At 38.1% G+C, this 22261-nt stretch overlaps 1 protein-coding gene across 1 annotated transcript in view; it reads left to right on the top strand.

Moving 5' to 3' along the window:
• Positions 1 to 22261, top strand: part of XKR4 (XK related 4) — a 384360-nt gene that overhangs the window by 325982 nt on the left and 36117 nt on the right. The window lies entirely within an intron of this gene.

Below are 22261 nucleotides of genomic sequence, written 5' to 3' on the forward strand. Positions count from 1 at the left end.
AGAGTGAAAATGGGACACCACTAAATGAGATACACAGTGAGAGCCAAATTCGTGAATCGTTGCAAGGTTGAATCTGAGAGGACTGATGGACATTACTATCACAGTGGTAATTATAAGCTGAGAGGGGAAGAAACAAGTATAGCAAATACAAACTGGCATTGCTTGAAAGCTTGACAAGAAAGACAAGACAGATCCAGCATGAGAGCAAGGGCAGAAAGGTTCTACGCAATGAATTCTACTAGGTTAATATCTCCACTTACTATTACCAACATTCTTGCACTGAAACCACATTGGTGCCAGTGAATGGTACCTGCCCTCTACTACCAGATAGTAGCATATGTCTCCCTTCAGAGAAGACAGGCTGCTAGTTACCAGCATGCAATTCAGGCAAGATTTTTTTTGCCTTGAGGACTTCACTTTTAAAACACTGTTTTCTTAGCTACAGAATTTTAAGGGACGGCTAATAATCTTACATTTCCAATGATATTTTCTGTCTAGCTGAATAATGGATAGGCTTATACTGGGGAATGTGAGGCTTTCTTAACTCAGCTTTGATGCTTTGCTTATTAAACTATTTGTTTTAAAGAAGGGTAACATTAACCTTTTTATACAGAATGGTGCGTGTCTGACAAATCCCCCTGCTAGGATATCAATCAGCAAGTGAATGACACAGAGCTGCCACACTTACTCCTGGGATTGAGTCAGCCTGACTTACACAGCCCCTTGGCAGGCAAGCTGCCTGTCAAGTTTGCTAAAAAGAACAGCCAAGCTTGTATAATTTTGCAGTGCCTTTCTTTGGTATATTTTTAGGTTGCCAGGAATTGATTTCCTCTTCTATGCTTTATACATTTCTATTCATAAGCCTAGCATTACCAAACGAGTTATTAAACTTCATTTTACTCATATAAAGTAGTCACTGCTCTGGAAGAGAGTGACTCAATAAAGGGCTCATCTTCCCACACATCTGGACTTCTAACCAGGGAACAAGATGCAGTGTGCACAATGATCAATCAATGAAATGAGAAACATTTTATACAGAATAAAACTTAGCCTTGGGATCTAAACATTTCTTTTATAAGTCGCTGATTGAAAGGATCTTTCAGTAAAATTGCATGCATAAGAAATGTCTTCAAAAAGTTCACGAAATGCAATTTTGAAAAAAATTGGAATAGATGTCAAATTTTTGTACCTAAATGAACTTATTTTTTATTTTACTTCCCACTAATTTTTAAGTGTTCCTCATGAACAGTATATGAATTGAACTTCCAGTCATGAGGACCTTAAGAGGTCAGCAATTTCCCTTGAGTTAAAAATATTGAAGTATAAAATTGAACAAAATGGTTGCGAATTGGCCAAGAGTAGATAAATTCAAACACCTTTATTTTTTAAGATTTTGTAGCGTTTCAGGAATGGACAGCAGGAATCAGTGGTAGCCACAGAGATTGTTCCCATCACTGCATTAATGTCAGACAATAAGAACAGCAACTTTACCAGCCTGAAATTGAACCGTCTCAATTGACTGGGGGAAACTCAACTGAAAAGTGGGTTAAATGTCCATTTCAACATGGTTTCACTACATATTATGAGTACTGAAGGTCTAGTTATTAATTGTAATTCCTTCAACGCCACAAGGGTCACACACTAGCATTCATTCCTGCAAGATTTTCGATTTCCATTTTCCCGCTTGTGATCATTTTTATTTTTGTAGCTCGTTTGTTAACTTCATGTTGATGAAAATTTATTATTTTCACCCTGTTGTGCACTGTGCTCACTGGTTTTGTATTTTAGTGGATATATAATGGAAGTATAATGGGGATTCCCCATTATAACGTTTAGATATGGAGACAAACTGTTGCATGTCTCTATGCATACAGACCAAAGATGAACTCCCAGTGAAAGAATTTAATATATCCTAACAGTAAGATTATGGACTCTCTGACAATGTCCATACCTACATTGTCAGAAAACACTCCAGGGCCCGGCGGCGTGGCCTATCGGCTAAAGTCCTCGCCTTGAAAGCCCCGGGATCCCATATGGGCGCCGGTTCTAATCCCGGCAGCTCCACTTCCCATCCAGCTCCCTGCTTGTGGCCTGGGAAAGTAGTCGAGGATGGCCCAAAGCCTTGGGACCCTGCACCCGCCGGGAGACCCGGAAGAGGTTCCTGGTTCCCGGCTTCGGATCGGCGCGCGTCGGCCCGTTGCGGCTCACTTGGGGAGTGAAACATCGGATGGAAGATCTTCCTCTCTGTCTGTCCTCCTCTCTCTGTATATCTGACTTTGTAATAAAAATAAATCTTTAAAAAAAAAAAGAAAGAAAGACAAGAAAACACTCCAGTAATAGCATGATGGACTTGTGACTGTTCATGAAGGACATCCATTTTAAAACTGGAGGGGAAATCAACAGTCAACAGCGAGGGGCAAAGGAACCTTGGGAAGGGTATGGGCAACCCCAAAGCCTATGAAACTATGTTATAAAACAAAATAAAATATTTTAATGGCAAGCAGTAGGAAAGGAATGAGAAACTGAATCTTCTTCAACCTGAAGTTGCAACAGTTTTTCCAGCCTGAAATTGCAACCCCAGTTATATAACAGATCAATGAAAACATACATAGAGATTCTGGATAGGAGAGATTCCTACACTCTTAGACTTCAGAAAAGCTATTCTTTTGTGCAGTTGATATTCAAGGAGATGTGGCAAAATGCCAACACTAAGGTAAACTTGACAATTATAAATGCAATTTCTGATCTACATAAACACTAGCCTGCAGAGAGCAGCAGCATTGTGAATTCAAGACGTACAACGAAAGTATGCCCAAGGCTTGACTGATATCTAAACCATGCAGTCAGCTGGGGAGCCTTAACAGCTATATGTCATGGTAAAGAAGGATTAAATATTTTAGGTTCATTGAAACTAAACAGAACAACAAAATCCTCAAACAAACCTGAATTCTGAGTTACCAAATCTATTAACTGAATTTCCATTCTCAAGTAAAGCCATTATTAATCTGCAAAAGAATCAGGAAAGTGTGATCCATATTATGCAAAAAAAAAAACAGTCAACAGAAATTGATTCATGAGTAGGTACGGATGATATATTTATCAAACATATTTAAAGAACATAATATCTATGACCCAACAAATAGAAGATCTCATTTGAAACACAGAGATAATATTTTAAAAATTAAATGAATAAAATAGAATCTCTAGAGCTAAAAAGTATAATGGTGTAACAAAATTCACAATGGATTTGAGATGAAAGGAGGAAGACAGAACAATAAAAATTATCCCTGTCTGGTATATGCATACATTCAAATATTTTTAAAAATAAATGTATTTGAAATATGTGGAAAATATTGACCATACTCACATATGTGAAATGACAGTCCCAAAAGAAAAAGAGAGAAATAAATGAAAATAAGATGCATATGAAGAAATGACAGTTAAAATTTTCCTAAATATAATTAAAAACTATCTACAAATGTTAAAAGCTTCACAAGTAGGATAAATACAACAAAATCCTTGCAGGTAGACATGATCATCAAACCACCAAAACCAAGAAAGAGAAATTCTTAATCACAGTAAGAGAAAGATGACTTATCACATACAGTCTAAATATTTTTAATGGCTGATTTATCACTATAAATAATGGATGTCATAAAGCATTATAATATTATATTCCAGTGCTAATAAGTTAAACTGTCAAAGATTCTAGATCTACCAAAACTACTCCTTAAAAATGAAATCAAAATAAGTATGTTTCAAGAGAAACAAAAACTGAAAAAAATGCGTTATTAAAACACCTTATCTACAATCAATACTAAAGGAAATCTTTCAGACTTAATAAGATATTCTCAGGGAAAATTGCAGTACACTGAAAGTACTAAAATATCATTAAGTCACAAGACTCATTCTTGTTCTTAATTTCCTGTTTAGAAAATATACTTTTGCTTCTGTTTGAGTCAGAGTTAGAAGAAAATATCCCATTAGGTGGTTCACCCCTGACACTTCTACACCAGTCAGGGCTGAGCCAGGCTGAATCTGGGAGTTAGGAATTCCATCTGGAACACCCATGTAGGTAGTAGAAACTCAATAGCCATCCTCTGCTGTCTCTCAAGACATGCATGAATAGGAAACTGGAATCGTAACTAGAGCCAGCAGTGCTGAGAGGATATTTGGGTGTCCCAGTTGGCCTCTTAACAACTAGGCCAAATATCCACCACTTAATTTTCTTTAAAATAGATATTTTAATATTTAAACAATGATGTTCATTATAAAATTATGAAATATTATTGTTGAGATGTTTTCAGCATGTGTGTATGTGCATTTTCTGTATATATACTGTGTGTGTGACAGCAGTGGCTCAAAACTAAGGAAAGAAATGAACCTCCACTGGAGCAAAGTTGCTGTATTTCCCTAAAATTAAGCATTAGCCTGATATAGATCTATACACCAAAAACTACAAGATATTGCTGTTCAACTTTAATATTCTAAATGAAAATGGAATGGGAGCCATTGTTCACGTGACAGTTCTCTCTACATTAAAGCTTCAACTCAATCACTACAAAATTCTCAGCAGTCATTTTTATAGGCATTGACAAGTTAAACATCAAACCACAATGCAAATGCAAAAGACTTGTAATATTACAGCAATTTTAAGTAAGACTTACAAATTTCATTAATGCATATGGACTGACTTCAAAACTAGCCAAAAAAGCTGGAGTAATTGGGAAAGTATAATGACATAGAAATAAGGACAAATAATGGAATGGAATATATGAAGTTCAGAAATAGACACATTAATGGTTTATTAAATTTAGAGAAAGGGCCATGCAATTGAAAAATAATGCTAGAACAATTAATTTAGAAATTAAATTTAAAAAATTAATTTAGATTCCTGCCACTTATCAACTTTTTTTAAATTGTTTCTTTTTTATTGGAAAGACAGATATACAGAGAGGAACAGAAACAGAGAGGAAGGTCTTCTGTCCGATGGTTCTCTCCTCAAGCGGTTGCAATGGCTGGAGCTGAGCCAATATGAAGCCAGGAGCCAGGAGCTTATTCCGGGTCTCCCACGTGGGTGCAGGGTCTCAAAGCTTTGAGCCCTCTTTGAGTGCTTTCCAGGCCACAAGCAGGGAGCTGGATGGGAAGTGCAGCTGGTGGGATTAGAACCGGCGCCCATATTAGAACCAGCGCCCATATTAGACCCATGCGTGTTCCAGGTGAAAACTTTAACTGCTACACTATCACACTGGGCCCCACTAATCAACTATTAAAACCACTTCAAAATAGAGCATAATATTAGGTCATAAACCTGATTGTAAGAGCTACAGCTATAGAATCTCTAGAAAAGAACATGGAAGGAAATCAGGCGCAGCATGGAAGCCTAATCGCTAGAGCACTTGCCTTGCATGCACTGGGATCCATATGGGTATCGGTTTGTGTCCCAGCTGCTCCACTTCCTATCCAGCTCCCTGCTTGTGACCTAAGAAAGTAGTGGAGGTTGGACTGGGGCCTTAGGCCTTGGGATCCTTTGTGTAGGAGACCTGGAAGAAGCTCCTGGATCAGTTTCAGATCAGCTCAGTTCTGGCCATTGCAGCCACTTTGGGACTACACCAGTGGATGGAAGATCTTTCTTTCTGTCTCTCCTTCTCTCTGTAAATCTGACTATCCAATTTAAAAAATAAAATAAAAATTTTAAACAGAATTTGAATTAAAAAGAGAGAAGAAAACGTACGAGGAAATCAGTCTAAACTTGATTTAAGCAAGCAACAACAATAATAATTCATAAATCAATAAACTGTTCTTCAAAAGAAACTTAGGAAAACTAAAAGAGAAGCTGTGGATTAAACATGAAATATTTGGAAATTCACTGTCTGATAATGACTTATTTCTAGAACAAACAAAAACTCATACCACTCAATAATATGGAAAACAATCCAGAAAAAAGGGGGCAAAAAAATTGAGTAGACATTTCAACATACCAAAAAAAAAAAAAGACAAGAATTACGAGTAAACTCATTAAAATATTCAATATTGTTAACAGTAGACAAATGTAAAATAAACCATATATCAATTAGAACAGTTGCAAAAGATACCAGGTACTAGCATGAGTGTGAAGAAACCAGAATACTTATGTACTGCTAGTGGTAATATTTGGAAAGCAAATAATTCTTAAAAGTTAAATATATGCTTTACATGGAACTCCATCATCCCATTTCCAGGAATCATCCTAAAAGAAATAAAAACATGTCCACACAAAATGCTGTTCACAAACATTTACAGCAGAATTATTTACAATAGAAAACCACTCAAAGAAAAGCTCTATCAACTGAACACCTAACCAAAATGTAGTAGATTTCCTCTGAGATGTCAGCTGTGAGTCTGATTGAGATTCCTCTCTATGCCAATTAATTTTTTTTATGTGTACATTTAAAGATCTTTTCCCTATTTTGATTGAAGAGAGCTTGATTATCATGTATCATGGTAACGATGACTTTTAGTCAATCTTAATGAGAGCTCTGTACCCTTCCTGGATATTGTTTCCCAATTATTTCTCCATATTAGCGAAGTATTCATTTAATATTTCATTAATACATGTTAATGATTTTTACATAGTTGATTATGATGATAAGGGTCAAGGGTTACAGGAAGGTGGGTAGAGCACATATCCACATTCTCCTTTTTTTCTCCCTTCCTTCCTGTATCTGGGGGAACAGGAGAGACAAGGAGAGAAGCCGCACCCAGCCTCCCAAACACCTCTGCATTTTGGGATGGAGGACAGCCACCTGACACTACCTCAGGGTCCCCTATGTAAGGCGTGCTCTGAGGGCTCTGTTCATGAGGTTTGGATAGTTCAACAGTTCCAAATTACTGCCAATGTCGCCACTCCAAGTACGATGAAATCTCTCCATATTCCACTGCTTGACATGGTCCACCTTAAAGTCTCCGTTTGCCCAGATATCATGAATACATTTTTAAACCTAGCTTCTCTTTCTGCACCTTCTGGAACCCTCATAACTGTTATATTCAGCCTTTTAATAGTGTCTCTTAATTCTCTGAATATGTTTTAGCTGGATCCAGCTCCACTTTCCAGCTTTTTGATTGTTTCCCCATTGTGGCAAGAAATATATTCCAAATCTGAGATTCTATTTTCTGCCTCATTCATTCTGTTGTTGAAGCTCTCCACTGAATTTTTTATTTGCTCCATTTTGTCCTTTGAAAATTCTTTATCTTCTCCATTTCTACTTATTTGAGAAATTATAAAATACTATGGCCATTTTACTAGTTTTGAAGTTACTGAATTTCTATTGAGTTAAGAACAAGCTACACAGATTGTCCCATTGCTATTTCCACCACAAAGTCCCAACATTATTTACTTCAGCATTAGTTTTTTAAATTTTATCTCCCCCTGCTTGTGTTATGTGACTTAGCATGAAAATATTTGATATTTGCTTGACATAACCGCGTATTTTGAACTTTCTTTGCCTTATTAATTTGATTTTGATTTCTTATTTTTATATTTAATCTTTCTGTGAATGCTTTTGAAATCTACTTTAACAAACATGAGAAAAATAACTAGCAATAATTTTTCTTCGTTACCTAACTTCTGAAGAAACTCAATATTTTATTTTATTGGCACCAGGTTAATTACATTCTCCATCAGTATTCATGAGGGATCGACTCCAGGTCTCCTGTTGATACCAAAATCCATCATACACAATTCACTTGCATAAAATAGCATAGAATTTGCATTTAACTACACACATCCACGTGTGTACTTTAAACTCTAGATTATTTATAATACCTAATATAATGTAAATACCATTGTGAGAAAGGGTGCCCTCAGTTGGATTTTTTCCAAGTTCTTGCCTCCACATTAGAAGAGAATTTGAAGCAAAGTAAGAGAATGAGAGCAGGATTTATTTAAATAGAGTAAAGACAAAGTATACATCCAGAAGTGAGTATGCCACATGCGTGAAGAAAGAAACCTTTCTTCAGGGTAGTCATCCCCTTGTAGGGTAAGGGCTGATTCCCTAATAGAATAAATAAATGGGATAAAATCTTGTAGGGAGACAATGCATGTAATGAACACTTGGAAAGTTTTAGGGCATCTCCACTTAGAGCTCCATTTATATATGCTCATCATTGGGTTTTCCTTGAGATGGATGAGGCTCTGGTGCATCAGAGATAAGTGGATGTGCTGCAGAAAGAGAATGGATTTATGAGTGTAAAGCTGTAGCACAGAGACTGCTGTCCCTCCTTTGCCCTCATTAGTCTTCTGCTTAGCCCACCTCATATACTACATAAATGGCTGTTACAGTGAAGTTTTTAGTGAATTATCACAGGGAAAAAAAAACAGGCTGGCATGGTAGCCTAATGGCTAAATCCTTGCCGTGCATGTGACAATATCCATATGTGCACCAATTTGTGTCCTGGCTTCTCTACTTTCCATCCAGCTCCCTGCTTGCAGCCCAGGAAAGCAGTTGAGGATGGCCCAAAGTCTTGGGACTCTGCATCCATGTGGGAGACCCAGAAGAAACTCCTGGCTCCTGGCTTTGCTTTGGCTCAACTCAGGCCGTTGCAGCTACTTGGGGAGTGAACCAGCAGAAAAATCTGTACATAATCAGTATAGGCACAACAGTCGTAGACCTAAACATGCTTTCTGTTGGTAATTATTTAATTTGTACATGAAGAACCAACAAGTTAGAAAACCGAATATATTCCATGGTTGTAAAATAGAGCAGAACCTAAGATGCAGTAATAACCAAAGCATCAGTGGAGAAGACAGTGAGTACTAACTATGAGACAGTTGGACAGGCTCTAGGTAGCCTCTGTTCTGGTCTCCCATTGTAGGGGGTCAGTGAAGGGAGTGGGCTTACTCAAGGGGACGTAGGCAATGGGAACACATCAGGTCTGAATGGTTTGCTATAGCTCTGAAAGTTACCAAATTCTGCCTGTCAATATGGGATCTGGTTCACTCATCAAAACAATGTTTTACTGCCAGGAAATTGTCATCTGCTGGGTCTTGGAACACCAAAATGAAAAGTGGTCCTGGTGTCAAGAAACACAGTCCAAGGAGAGAGGCCATGGAGGCAAATGGATAAAATAAGATGCATATAATAGTAGATACAAGGTAGAAACATTGCATTACAGACACAAAGAGGAGGAGGTGGTCTTCCCTCTTTGGGTGACAGCGGAAAGTGAAAGGATTTAGTAAATAAAATAACACTTGGGCTTCCTTTAAAAACACAAGTAACATGCACCAAGGTACATCAGTAACAATCAACCCAGCTAAAATTACAGAATCACACAGTATATGAGAGTATTTGGGAGGAACGCAAACAACCTAGAAAGTCAAGAAGTCAAAATGCAAAAGAAGGAACATCAAAATTGAAGTTGGAAAACAGGGCAAGCATCTAATTGTGAAGGCATTTGTGAGGTTTACAAATGTGTTTGGAGCAATAATTATTGTTCTTCTCATGATAATTAATGGATTATATTATTGATAACTGCTATGATCAGGAAGAAAAGTGGTTTACATTGACAGATAAGGAAGCTGAGCTTCAAAGATTAATTCATTTACCTAAAGCTACCCAACTATTAAGCTCTGGAACTAAGGTATGGGCTCAGGTGTTAGGATTTTCTAAACCAAACTTGGTCCACACTATTATCCTTCTTTAACTTGGAGACAATGTGAAACCACTGGAGCATTTTAGATATAATGGGATGTTATCCTTGAATATCCTGGCAAAATGTAGAATTGTGCTGGCCATTGCTTTAGCCACAACCATGTTGAAAGATAAATAATGATTTATTAATTGTAAAATTCAGTTCCCCAGTTGCAATAGCAACATGTAAAGCGCTCTACAGCCACTTTTGGCTGGTAGCCTCTAGACTGAATAGCACAGAATGAACATTACCTTCGTCACAGAAAGTTCTACTGGGATGGTTGCTCTAGTCTGAAGGATGCATTGAAGCTGTGTGAGATGGGGTAGGGAGAATAAAGAGATCATTACCAAGGACAAATGAAAAAGGATTAGAGACACAATTAAATTAGCAGTAACTGATTTAAGCCATTGCCTGCCAAAGTGACCATGCTGCCTGATACACTCAACAGCAGCTTCAACTTCACCTGGGAACTTGTTAGAAATGTAGATTTTCAGCTCACCCCAGATGCAGAGCAAAAAAATCCTAAGACAGGGCCTAGCCATGTGTGTGTATGCGTGTGTGTGTTAGAACAAGCCCTCCCAGTGATTCAAGAGCTGTATGTAAATGTTACATGTAAAGGCCATCAACTAGGAGGAAAGGACAGATTTGTAAAGGTGAGCAACATGTTGACTTCAAAGTCAAATATGGGATCTATGAGTGAAGAATCAGTCTAGGAAAAACTCAGGGGCGGGGGGATTGGTGAGTAGACAAAGGGAAAGATAATCAGAAATTTGAGTATAATTCTTTAGAGTATTCAAGTAGCATGATGTCACCGGAAATGTCAGCCAAGAAATCCAGAGAAAGCATAGGAGGCAGATACAGCTTTTAGGTCAGGAGGATTTATAGGGCAGATTTTCCAGCAATGGACACAGCAGGTAGTTCTCATCTATTCCTTTTACACAGATTATTATATTGTCTGTAAAGGTTCATACATGCATCCAGATTTGTATGTAGTTCTCCACTACTTCCCAATTCAAAAAGTCCTCTCAAAATGCAACTTCAGTCAGAGAGATATGAGCATGTTCTATTCTGAAAAATAAATAACATTTGTTGTTTTGCTGGCTATTATTAGAACGTACTGCTTGTCAAACAAGATACGTAATATCCAAAGGGAAGTGAAAGGAAAATAGCTCCTAGGGCCAGCTTTCATTATTTCCAATACTGCAATGTTGGCTACAGTGGAAGAAGCAGCCAGGAGGAGGAGGAGAAATAGACAAAGGGGTAAGATAGTGTCCTGCTAGTCTAGAGAGAACATTTCATAGTAGTGATGAACACTGCTCGAATCTAGAGAGCTGGAGGGGACCTTGGATTGGCTGTTATGGAGGCGTTACTAAACTTTCCCAAACCCACTTCTGTTTAATATCTGGTGACAAACAGACCAAGCAGCTCAAGAGGATTGGCATGATCTTAAGAATAAAAAGAAAGTGAAGTGATGAAAAGGAAAGGCTAGATTGATGCTTTGCACTGTCAAATGACAACAGCAAAATTGCCTCACATTCTTAATTTTATGGAGAATTTAGTGAAACAATTCTTCTAACCTTTAAAATTATTTTATTTTAATTTTATTTGAAAGGGGAGAGATGTCTGCATTCACAGGTTCACTCCTCAAACACCTGTAATAGCTAGGACTGGACAAGGTCACAGCCGGGAGCTGAGAATTCAATCCACCTCTCCCATTGGGTAGTAGTGACTCAAGCCTTCCAGGAAGCTGTTACCAGGAGAATGGATCCAAAAAGGCACCAGGACTGGAAATTAGCAACCTAATAAGGGATATAAGTATTTTAACTATTTAGCCAAATGCTAAGCCCCCAAAATACGAGGTTTTATATCTCTACGCTAACTGTCCATCAGTGATAAAGTAGGTTAATAAGGGTACTTGTGTTGTAAAATGCATTTAAACTTAAAGGTTGGAATGAAATTTTATCAAAGGAAGACAGCAGATGCCACCATGAGAAGTGTTTCACTGCACTTGTTCTAGAAAGACCTTGTGTGTAGAGATGTACATTGATTCCTCTGAGAAATTGGCATCTTCATTCCTTTTTGAAAACAGGAGCTGCAAACTTGACAATGTCTGCCTTTTTGTCTGGCTTCCAAAAAGCTTTGAGCTAAATATAAAGCTCAGCTCTGCCAATGGAGAGAAGTAACCACTGAATGTCCGTGTTCTTCTACCATCTAGTCTTGTCTTTCCACTCTTACTGTTCAGATGCCCCTTACCCGAAATCCTTTGGTGGTACTACATAGAATGAATGCATTCACATAATATAAAAAGATCTCTATCCCACCTTAGAGGGATAGAGACAAAAGACAAGTTCCTGAGCTCCAATTTTCACCTGTGAAACATGTACAGTAACACTTTCCTCCCCACACAGGATGGGTGTGAGTATGAATTTAGGTCAGGTCAGTTGCAAGGAACTGTGCAAATGATATTTTGGTAGAGACTGTCCCAGCTTTTAAGCTTGAGCTATATTTATGCTGAAGTTTCAGAGATGTCACTAGGGTGTGAGGGGCAGGCCAAGTGAGCCTGGGAAGAATAGGGAAGACTCCTAGAATAGAATCCATCCTGGGTGACAGGAGGACTACAGCGAGCTCATTTTAAGGGAGCAAAGGACCAACAGCAGCGGGGCAGTAATGCTATTTATTGAAGGTTATCCTCTTCATGTCATCCTTATACTGGAGCCCTAGGGGAAAAAAGCATAAAAGTTAGAAGAAGGACAGGAATTCGGTGCACTAGTTAGCACTATTTTGGACATTAACACCCTATTTGAGAGCATCTATTTCTGGTTCTAACTTTTTGCTAATGTATGCTTTAAGTGGCAATGAGTGATGATACATTTTGCTCCCTGCCATCCACATGGGAGACATGAATTGAGTTCCTAGCTCTCGGAATGAGCCTCACCTAGCCATGCTGCAACTGATGGCCGAAGGATGTGGGCATGTAAACAGAATTATGCCATATACCAAGGAATTTCACAACTGAAAATACTTTGTCCTGTTTCAGACCAATGACTCATTGTAATACACTGTTGCCTTACTTTTGGTGTTTGAAGAATTACAGGTTTCAGGATCACTTACAGACATTGGGTAGTACCTAGGAAACTGTTGTCATCGTCCTGAGGGACAGAGTTAGTTCTAGTAGCCCAATATGAAGCCCAGTAACTAGAACAGTGACCTACAACCAGCCCATGTGCGACTTAAGTGGGGATCCAGTCAAGGGATTCACTGTGTGTTCAAACACTCTTAGGAAGCATCACATAGTACAGAACAGAATTCTTTGAGTGATCCCACCATGGTCAAAACTCTTCCCATAACAAAAACCAGTTATACTTTCAACTGGTGAAACTTCATGTTAAAAATTACAAACACATGCTTCTGCATAGAAGCATAGAAAAATATTATTCTATGGTTCATTTACTAACCAGGGATTTTACTGGATGATTATATGTTCTGTTTTGTAAAAAATCATTTAATTAAAACTCTTTGAATTTAAAAAAGAGTGCAATATAAATTCAAATGGTTATAATAAAAGAGAATTGTTTGCATTAGATTTACTACCTGATAATTTTCAATGAATGTATTTTGGGTTTCCAAAAAGGAAATTTTATACTTTATTATTCAGCAGGGTTCAATTAGATGCATTTGTTCTCTCAGATTAAAGACTATAATCATATTCTGTAAAACCTCATGCCGTGCTCTTATTAATTATATATTTTAAAAATTTTTGAGCAGATGAAGTTTTTCTTGCCCCAGGCTTTTTGCAAATGAATAATTATTAACCCTGTTCAGAAAAAGCACTGAGAAAACCTGAGCAGCTTATTCAGTTTCTAAGGCAAAAGGAATATGAGTGTGAATTGACTGTACAGTCGCCTGTTCAGATGGTGGAAGAGAGTCATCCTGCTAACTCAGGGAGTAGTGTGGTACTTGTTTGACAAAAAGTTGGGACTATGGTTATAAACTATTAAAAAAGGCGGGGGGGCTCCGATGAGATCACTCTTTCACTTCTAAGTTCCGCTGCTCATTTTTTTCCTGCAATTTCAGTCACAAACTTGCTCTAAAATAAAAAGTACAGTGAGTTATAAGATAGCCTTTAAGTAACTTTACAATTGTCATTTAAGAAATGAGAAAAAAAACTTGATCACCATGGAATTTTAAGTATAAATACAAATGGAAATCCAGAAAGACTCACATTTATATTCAGAGCAAAATATGACGCATCAAATTTGGATAGAAACAGGGATTCTGTTGCAAACCGGAATGAGAAATAGGAATACAGAACAAATTGAGCCATATCTGCAGGATGGAAAGGCCAAGGAGAGCCCCTAATTGTCAAGCAGCAGTCAAAAATTCAATAATACACTTCTTAATAATACATGAGTCAAAAGTAAATTTTTAGGGAAATTTTTAAACATTTAAAAATTTTTTAAAATTTTAAGCAAAATGAGAATGCAACATAGAAAAATTCATAGACTACAGCCATAGTCCTGAGAGGGAAGTTTACAGCACCATTTGTATCCTTTAGGGGAAAAAAAAAAAGCTATAGAAAGAAGAGGAAAATAAACCCTCAACAAAAGAAAGGAAGTAATAAAAGTAAGGGTAAAAAATAAACATTTTGAAAACAGGGGGTAAAAAGATCACTAAAAAAAGTTAATTCTTCGGAAAATCAGTACAATCAACAAATCTCCAGTAAGAGTACCAAGTGGTTCTACTGTAGCATATGGACTTAAGCTACTGTCTGCAACATCAGCATCCCATGAGTGTGCTGGTTCTGCTCCATCTCCAACCCACTGTCCTGCCAATGTGCCTGGGAAAGTAACCCAAGTCTTTGGGTCCCTGCATCCTTATGCAAGACCTGGAAGAAGCCCCTGGCTGCTAGCTTCAGTCCGATCCAGCCACAGCCATTACAGATGGAAGGGGTGTGAGTGTGTGTGTGTGTGTGTGTGTGTGCGCGCGCGCGCACGTGTGGTAACTGCCTTTCAAGCAAATGAGTAAATTAAAAAGGGAGAGCAAGAGAGAGTGAGCAAAATTTTGACATGAGAAATGAAGCAAGATACCAGACCATGCAACCTCCAAACTATAATGAATGATGAAATAAAGATTACACTCATATTTATATTGTGTTTTTAATTTTAGTTTTTAGTTATTATTTGACAAATTAGAAACAATCCCAAGAACACAATGACACTTCCCTCACACTCTTCCCTGTCTTCTATTTTTTTTAACTTTTTTACAGCATATTCTGGACTTATACCACAGTAAAAGGATTAATACTTCACCAAATAAGTTTATCAAACAAAAAACAAAATTATTTTAGTTTAGTGGAAATACAGACAATAGCTACAAATAATAATTAAATAGAAAAATGATCAATTCACCCATGCACAGTAAAGTATAAAACAATCACAAAACACTAAATTGATTTCATTATACTACTTAACCACTTGTCTGGACAAGATACAAAAAAATTTGCACAATCATGCTTGCAGTAATACTGATTTTGTTTGGTGTGGTTTGGTTTTCTTTTTTTTTGTTGTTTGTTTGTTTTATTCTGTTTTTTCAGCTCCCACATATAAGGGAGAACTTGCAATATCTGGGTCTGGCTTATTTCACTCAATGTTATATCCTCTAGCTGAATCCATTATGCTACAAATGGTGGAATTTCATTCTTTTTCATAGCTGAATGATATATTATTGTGTGTATAGCTATCACATTTTCTATTCACTGATCTTACAAAGGACACCCTAATTGATTGAAAATTTTGGCAGTTGTGAATAGTGCTGCTATTCATTGTGTTCTGGTCTTTTGGGTATATACCCAGTCTTGGGATTTCTGGATCATATGGCAATTCTATTTGTAGTTTTAAAGAAACCCCATACCCTGTTTTCCTCAAAGGGCACACTACTTTACATTCCCACTAACAGTGTAGGAGTGCCTCCTTTTCTCCACACCCCCACCAACATTTGTTTCTGTTATTTGGATGTTAGTCATTTTGATGGGGGCAGGGTCCAATGTGTCTTTGGTTTGTGTTTTCCTGATGACTAATGACATTGCAAATTTTTCCATATATTTGTTGGTTCATAGCATATGTTCTTTTGAGAACTGTCTGTTGAAGTCCTTTGCCTGTTTCTAGATTAGAGTTGCTGCTTTTTTCATTTTGAGGTTTTTAAGTTGATGATATATCTAGGATATTAATCCTTTTCAGATACGTGGTTTGCAATTTTTTTTTCATTATGTTGGATGTGTCTTCCCTGTTTTAATCATTCCTTTGCAGTGCAAAATCTTATGATTTTGATACAGTCCTATTTGTTTAGTTTTTATTTTGTTGCCTATGTTTTAGGGGTCTTTCCCAAGACTATACTTTTAGGGATTATTTCTATAGTTCATTACATGAAGAAATTTGACAAGTTAGGAGAAATGAACCAACCCCTCAAAAAACAAAACTATCCCAAGCCACCCAGCATGAACTAGATAATTTGCATAGTCCTATGTCTACAAACAATATTGAAGTAGCAACTTGAAACTCCGAGGGACTTTTCCAGAACCAGATGATTTTCCTAGAAAATTTTACCAAATTTTACAGAAGTGCCAATCTGCAGTCTTCCAGAGCACTTAACAGGTACGAACATTTTTTAATTCATTTAGTGAAGGTGGTATTACCATAACTACAAACCAAAGAAGGCTAAATGACAAAATTTCATATTAATATCTGTTGTGAATATAGATGCAAAAACTCATAACAAAGTATTAGTCATTGAGATTCAACAATATATTTAAAGCTATACTCTATGACTTCTTAGAGTTTATTTCACAGATGCAAGTAAAGTTCAGTAGTTGAAAAATCAGTTCGTAGGGTAAACCTAATTAATGTGCTGAATGAGAAAAGTCTCTTGATAAAATATCAAATTTGATATGTCATCTTTGTTGTGGTATAGGGTGCCCAGATATTTATTAAACACTATTCTGTGTGTACTAGTTGGTGTGTGGGGTGTTTCTGGGTGAGATTAGCATTTGAATCCGTAGACTCAATCGGGCCAGGCCTCATTCCATCTGCTGAAGTCCTTAGAACAGGAGGTTGAGTGAATGAATGCTTTTTGTCTGCCTGTCTTTGAGCATGTTGATCTCCTGCTTTCAGGTCTGGCCTTGCACTTGAATGTCTGTACTTCCGCTTCTCAGACCTCTGGACTAAGATGAAATCCATATCATCAGCTCTCTTGGATCTGGGCTTCTCGAGGCCCACAATTATGGGTTGATTCTGAATGTGTGTGTATGTTTGAAATTTACAATGAAATCCAAAGGAACTAAAATAGCTAAAACAGTTTTGAACAAACCAAAGTACAGTGAGAGGAATCTCCCCAAATTAGAGGAGTCTAACTACTTAAAACTCTTACTAGACAGCTTCAATATTCAATGATGAGTAGTATTAGAGGACAGATATACACAGAGTTCACTGGGACAAAATAGAGGAGAAAAACCCACACTATTAAGGCTTGCTTGACAAAAGTACAAAAGTAATTCAACAGAGGAAAGACAGCCTTTCCAATAAACAGTACAGGCTTATTGTCTCAGTTTAGAGAAATAAGCACAGTAATCTAAAATGAGAAAAATAAAACTATGTTCAATCCTGATACCTTTTATAAAAATCCACTCAAGAAAGGATTATAGACTTAAATAGCAAATGAAAAATGCTAAAACTTCTAGGAAACATAAAATAAAATATTGGTCATCTAGGGTTAAGCAAATAGTTCTTAGACTTTTCAATGAAAAACATAAGCATCAAAGAAAAATTGACCAATCAAATGTCATCAAAATTAAAAATTCTGTTGTTCAGGAAATGAAGAGATAAACAAGAAAATGAGCTAGGAGATGAAGATGAGTAAATAAAGATCAGGTTTTCATGATAGGGCACAGGGACGAGTAGACATGGCCTTGAATACAATTAGGAGAAAGGAGACATTCTAAGAAAATTATTAGCAGCATCCCTTGTTGCTGCTGGAAACCAGTCCCAAGACTGCAATAGCAGAGAGTGGTCCTCACTCCAAGGCTGAGGTGACCACGTCCTGACTGCAGCTTGGGTTTCCTTGCTTGTCTCTTTCCTGATATAAAGAAGAGGCCACTGAGAAAAATGGCAAAGATCAAAATTGAAATGACAAAGATTTGATTAAACCAGCAGTTCCCAACAAGAGATGTTGTGCCTAAGTTAGAAAAGGCCCGGGGGGATGGCTAAAACATAAAGCAAGGGCTTGTCCAAACCTTCCAGAAGGAGACCCAGGTGCATTGCACCACCTGGGGGACAGGAAAGGGAGAAGCAAGTTAGCTTCAGAAACGGAGAAAATCTAGACACATCCATTCATGTAGAAGAATTTCTAAAGAATGAAAGCATTTTCTGACCAAAAAAAAAAGTAGGTTTGTAGACAGTGTTTAGAGTATTAAGCACTTCACTCCAAAAGCAAAAAATTAAAACCTTGCTTAAGTCTGACACTTTTACAAGAATCCAGGAAGGAATGAAGTGTTTGTTACTGAGGGGGGAAGGGTGGATGAAAGACAGAATATGGAGAGAGATCAGCAGTATTACAGCCGAGTACACAATCCAGAAATGCTGCTGCGAAAGAAACAGAAATAACAAATGTATTAAAAAGGTAGTTATATTGAGTGAATAATTTTAAAAATCAAGAACTGTTCAAAAACATACAAACAGGAGATATCTGGCAAGTTTTATGACATACGGACAGGCATTTGGAAAAAAAGAAGGTGGAGATGATTGAGAATCGATGCAGTTAAAAATATGGAAAAGAAAACAGCATTCGTGTGAGACAATCAATTAACCTTCTAACCAAAGATGCATACTCCAAAGCAGAGGCTAGAGGAGAGGGTGGGAGTAAAGGTAAAACTGTGCCAGGAGCAAGGATGCAAGATGAGACCTTCTGTTATTGCGTTCACCGTTGTCTCAAACCCAGAGCGTAAGAATAAGAGAGAAGTCAGGATGGTTAGCTTCCTAGTGGGAAGTCTGAACCGCTGGAAGTATAGAATATTCTACAATTTGGAGAAACTGATTCCTGTATATTCCGTTTCCTCAGTTACTCTGCAATTTAGTGGCATCAGAGCAGGGAGAGAGAGAGAGAGAGAGAGAGAGAGAACGAGAAAAAGAGAGGGAGAGGGAGAGAAGGAGAAAGGGAGAGAGAGAGAGAGAGAGATGGTCCATTCCTCAAATGTCTGCAACAGTTGAGCTGGGCTGGGCCGAAACTGGGAGCCAGACACTCACAGTGGGTTTCCCAAGTAGGTGTTAGAGACCTAATTATCTAAATCATCGTCTGCTGCCTTCCAGGATGTTCATTACTAGGAAGCTGGAATTGGAATAGAGGCAGGACTCAAACCCAGGTGCTCTGACATATGACACTAGTGTCTTGACTGCTAGGTCAAATACTGCCTGCATCCTCATTTACCCTTAATTAAACTGACTTTCCATGGGAAGCCCTTCTGGAGGCACATCCAACATCTCCATCTGCTCCCTCTTACAAACCTCCTTTCTTCACTTCCTCAAATGATGCAAGTTTCCCATCTTCCCTGTATATTGCACAGATGTAGAGATTTCAAGTACATAAGATAAAGGAAGAATTCATAATCGCATCCATCTGATTAAGAAACTCTTACAGGCCCAGCGCAATAGCGTAGTGGTGAAAGTCCTCGCCTTGCACGTGCCGGGATCCCATATGGGCACCGGTTCTAATCCCTGCGGCCCTGCTTCCCATCCAGCTCCCTGCTTGTCACCTGGAAAAGCAGTGGAGGATGACCCAAAGCCTTGGGACCCCACACCCACATGGGAGACCTGGAATAAGCTCCTGGCTCCTGGCTTCAGATCAGCACAGCACTGGCCATTGCAGTCTCTTGGGGAGTGAACCATCGGACTGAAGATCTTCCTCTCTGTCTCCCCTCCTCTCTCTGTATCTGCCTTTCCAATTTAAAAAATATATAAAATATAAATAAATAAATTAATTAAATATTTAAAAAAGAGACACTTTCGCAATAAAATGTTGGTTTAGGAAATATTTCTCAAGCACTGAAATATACTGGGAATTTCCAAAAAATCTCATGCATAGGGCCAGCATTGTGGCACAGTCGATTAAACCACCACCTACATTGCCAGTATACCATTTCACGGCACCAGTTTGAGTCTCACTGTTCAAATTCTGATCCAGTATCCTGCTAGTGCATCTGGGAAACCAGTACAGGATGATCCAATGAGTTGGACCCCTGCTACCCAAGTAGGAAACCTACATGGAACCTCTAGTTCCTGGTTTGGGCATGGTCCAGTCCCAGATATTGTGACATTTTGGAGAGTAAACCAGCACATTGAAGATGTCTCTTGTATTCCCTCTCATATTATCTAACAGTCTGTCTCTCAGATTTTAAAACAATGTAAAATATTTATTTTAAAAAGTTCATGCAAATGTCTATTATGAAAAAAAACTGCTTGAATATAAAAAATCTTGACACCGAAATAAATGTTTAAAGTCTTCTTATTCAAGAAATTTTTGAAGCATCTTTGCATCTATGTTTTGAGCACTCTGTATTTATGATCATTTTAATGATAAACCAATTTAAGAAGAATGTTTTAACATATGAAGTTTTGTAGTTGTAATAAATAAAGGTGAATGAATAAATAAATCTTTATGTGTTGTTACATAGAAGTCCAGAATATTATGAATAGATATTAAGTATAAAAATACGTTGGGATAGCTTGGTGGAAGTAAATTGCATAGATGAGCTCCAGAAGAAAAGGGAATAAAGTAAGGTTTCTTCCTGTTGAAAAAAGAATGTTTTGTGTTTAATTCCAGGCGTCAAATTACCATGATATTTCTACTGCACTGTATTCATTTAAAGGAGCTATGCAACAGTTTTATTAAAATGTCAGTGTTACAATATGCCAGAAAGTATATTTCTTAGGCTTTTTAAACTTCTGTTACAAACTTTTCCATGCTGATTTAAAATGTATAGGAGTACAGAGAAAATTTCTAAGTTGTTTTAGTATATAGTCCAGGTTACATCAATGTGTTCTAGGGAAACTACAGATGTGAGTAATGAGACTGATAAGCAGAAATGTCTTCCCAAGTGACGTTCACATGAACATGTAATAGATCAGATGGGTAAAACTCTAGCATTTCCTTTTTTGAAACATTTTTTTTTATTGTAAAGGCAGATATACACAGAGGAGGAGAGACAGAGAGGAAGATCATCAGTCCGATGATTCACTCCCCAAGCAGTCGCAACAGCTGGAGCTGTGCCGATCCGAAGTCAGGAACCCGGAGCTTATTCCAGGTCTCCCATGTGGGTGCAGGGCCCCAAGGTTTTGGGCCATCCTTGACTGCTTTCCCAGGCCACAAGCAGGGAGCTGGATGGGAAGTGCGGCTGCTGGGATTAGAACCGGTACCCATATGGGATCCCGGCGGTGCATTCCAGGTGAAGACTTTAACTGCTACGCTATCGCGCTGGGCCCTCCAGCATTTTCCTTGGTGATGGTCTTTAGTCTGGAAACAGAAAAGAAGGATAAATATAGCAATGACACAGAAGTGAGCCTGGTAGGACACCAAGAGGGCTTTGAGCATTGATGAAGATGGGGTGAAATTACTGAGCCTGGACAGAGAAGTAAGTGAGCACATAGAGGTTTTCTGGATAGTGCGTGGTGGCAGTATTCCAAGAGTTCAAGGCTGGATTGTGGCTATAGAATGAAAAAAAAGTCAGAGTGGTGAGCCTGTGGCAAGCTTTCAAAAAGAGAGCAGGAGAATGTGACAACAAGATTAATGTTCTGTGGCAGCCATGGTCAAATGTTCAAGATGATAAGGGTAAGGAAGATGGGGCTAAGGGTAGTGATAAAAGCCCAGTGTGGCCACTGAAGAACACTAAAATGGCAAGGATGCTTTCAAGAAATGAGGTGAGGGGAAGCATAAGCAAGTGCTTCTAGTTAGCAGACCTCGCAATGGACAGCAAGGTTGGTAAGAGGGTACCACAGCTGCACAGAGCGGACTTTAAAAACCAAGGATATATTTCATGTTCTCAAAGTCTGGAGCTTGTATAGCAATTGCCAAATCTTACAATTTGGGCAGAAATAGAACTTTCTGCACACCTTTTAGTTCACTTGCACTTTCTTCAAAGGCAGATAGAAAAAAACATCTTAATTCTACTCACCCATCTCAGCTTTTTATTCCTGACTTTCAATTTGGTATATTCAAAATCAATATTAGGTTAAACCCAAATTCCATTCAGAATGTGATCCAAGACTCTGCAACCAACACCTAGCTCTAATATTGTTCAGTGTCAGGAAACATGGTCCATGACAGCACCCTCTTCCACTTAATCTCCAAGCATTAACCTGCATCCCTGCCCCAATAGCTTCTGAGACTCAGGAAAACACACACATGGCAGCTGAAGAAGTGACACCCCACAGCTCCTGGTCTCTTCTCTGTTGCATTCCTGGGAGTTCTCACTTCCCTTGTTAGATGAAAAGGGATTTGAAGCTTTTCACGGTCTTCTACTGTGCTATTATTTCTCCAGCATCACACCAAT

The sequence above is a fragment of the Ochotona princeps genome, chromosome 9, assembly GCF_030435755.1.
Source record: "Ochotona princeps isolate mOchPri1 chromosome 9, mOchPri1.hap1, whole genome shotgun sequence".
Taxonomy (NCBI): domain Eukaryota; kingdom Metazoa; phylum Chordata; class Mammalia; order Lagomorpha; family Ochotonidae; genus Ochotona; species Ochotona princeps.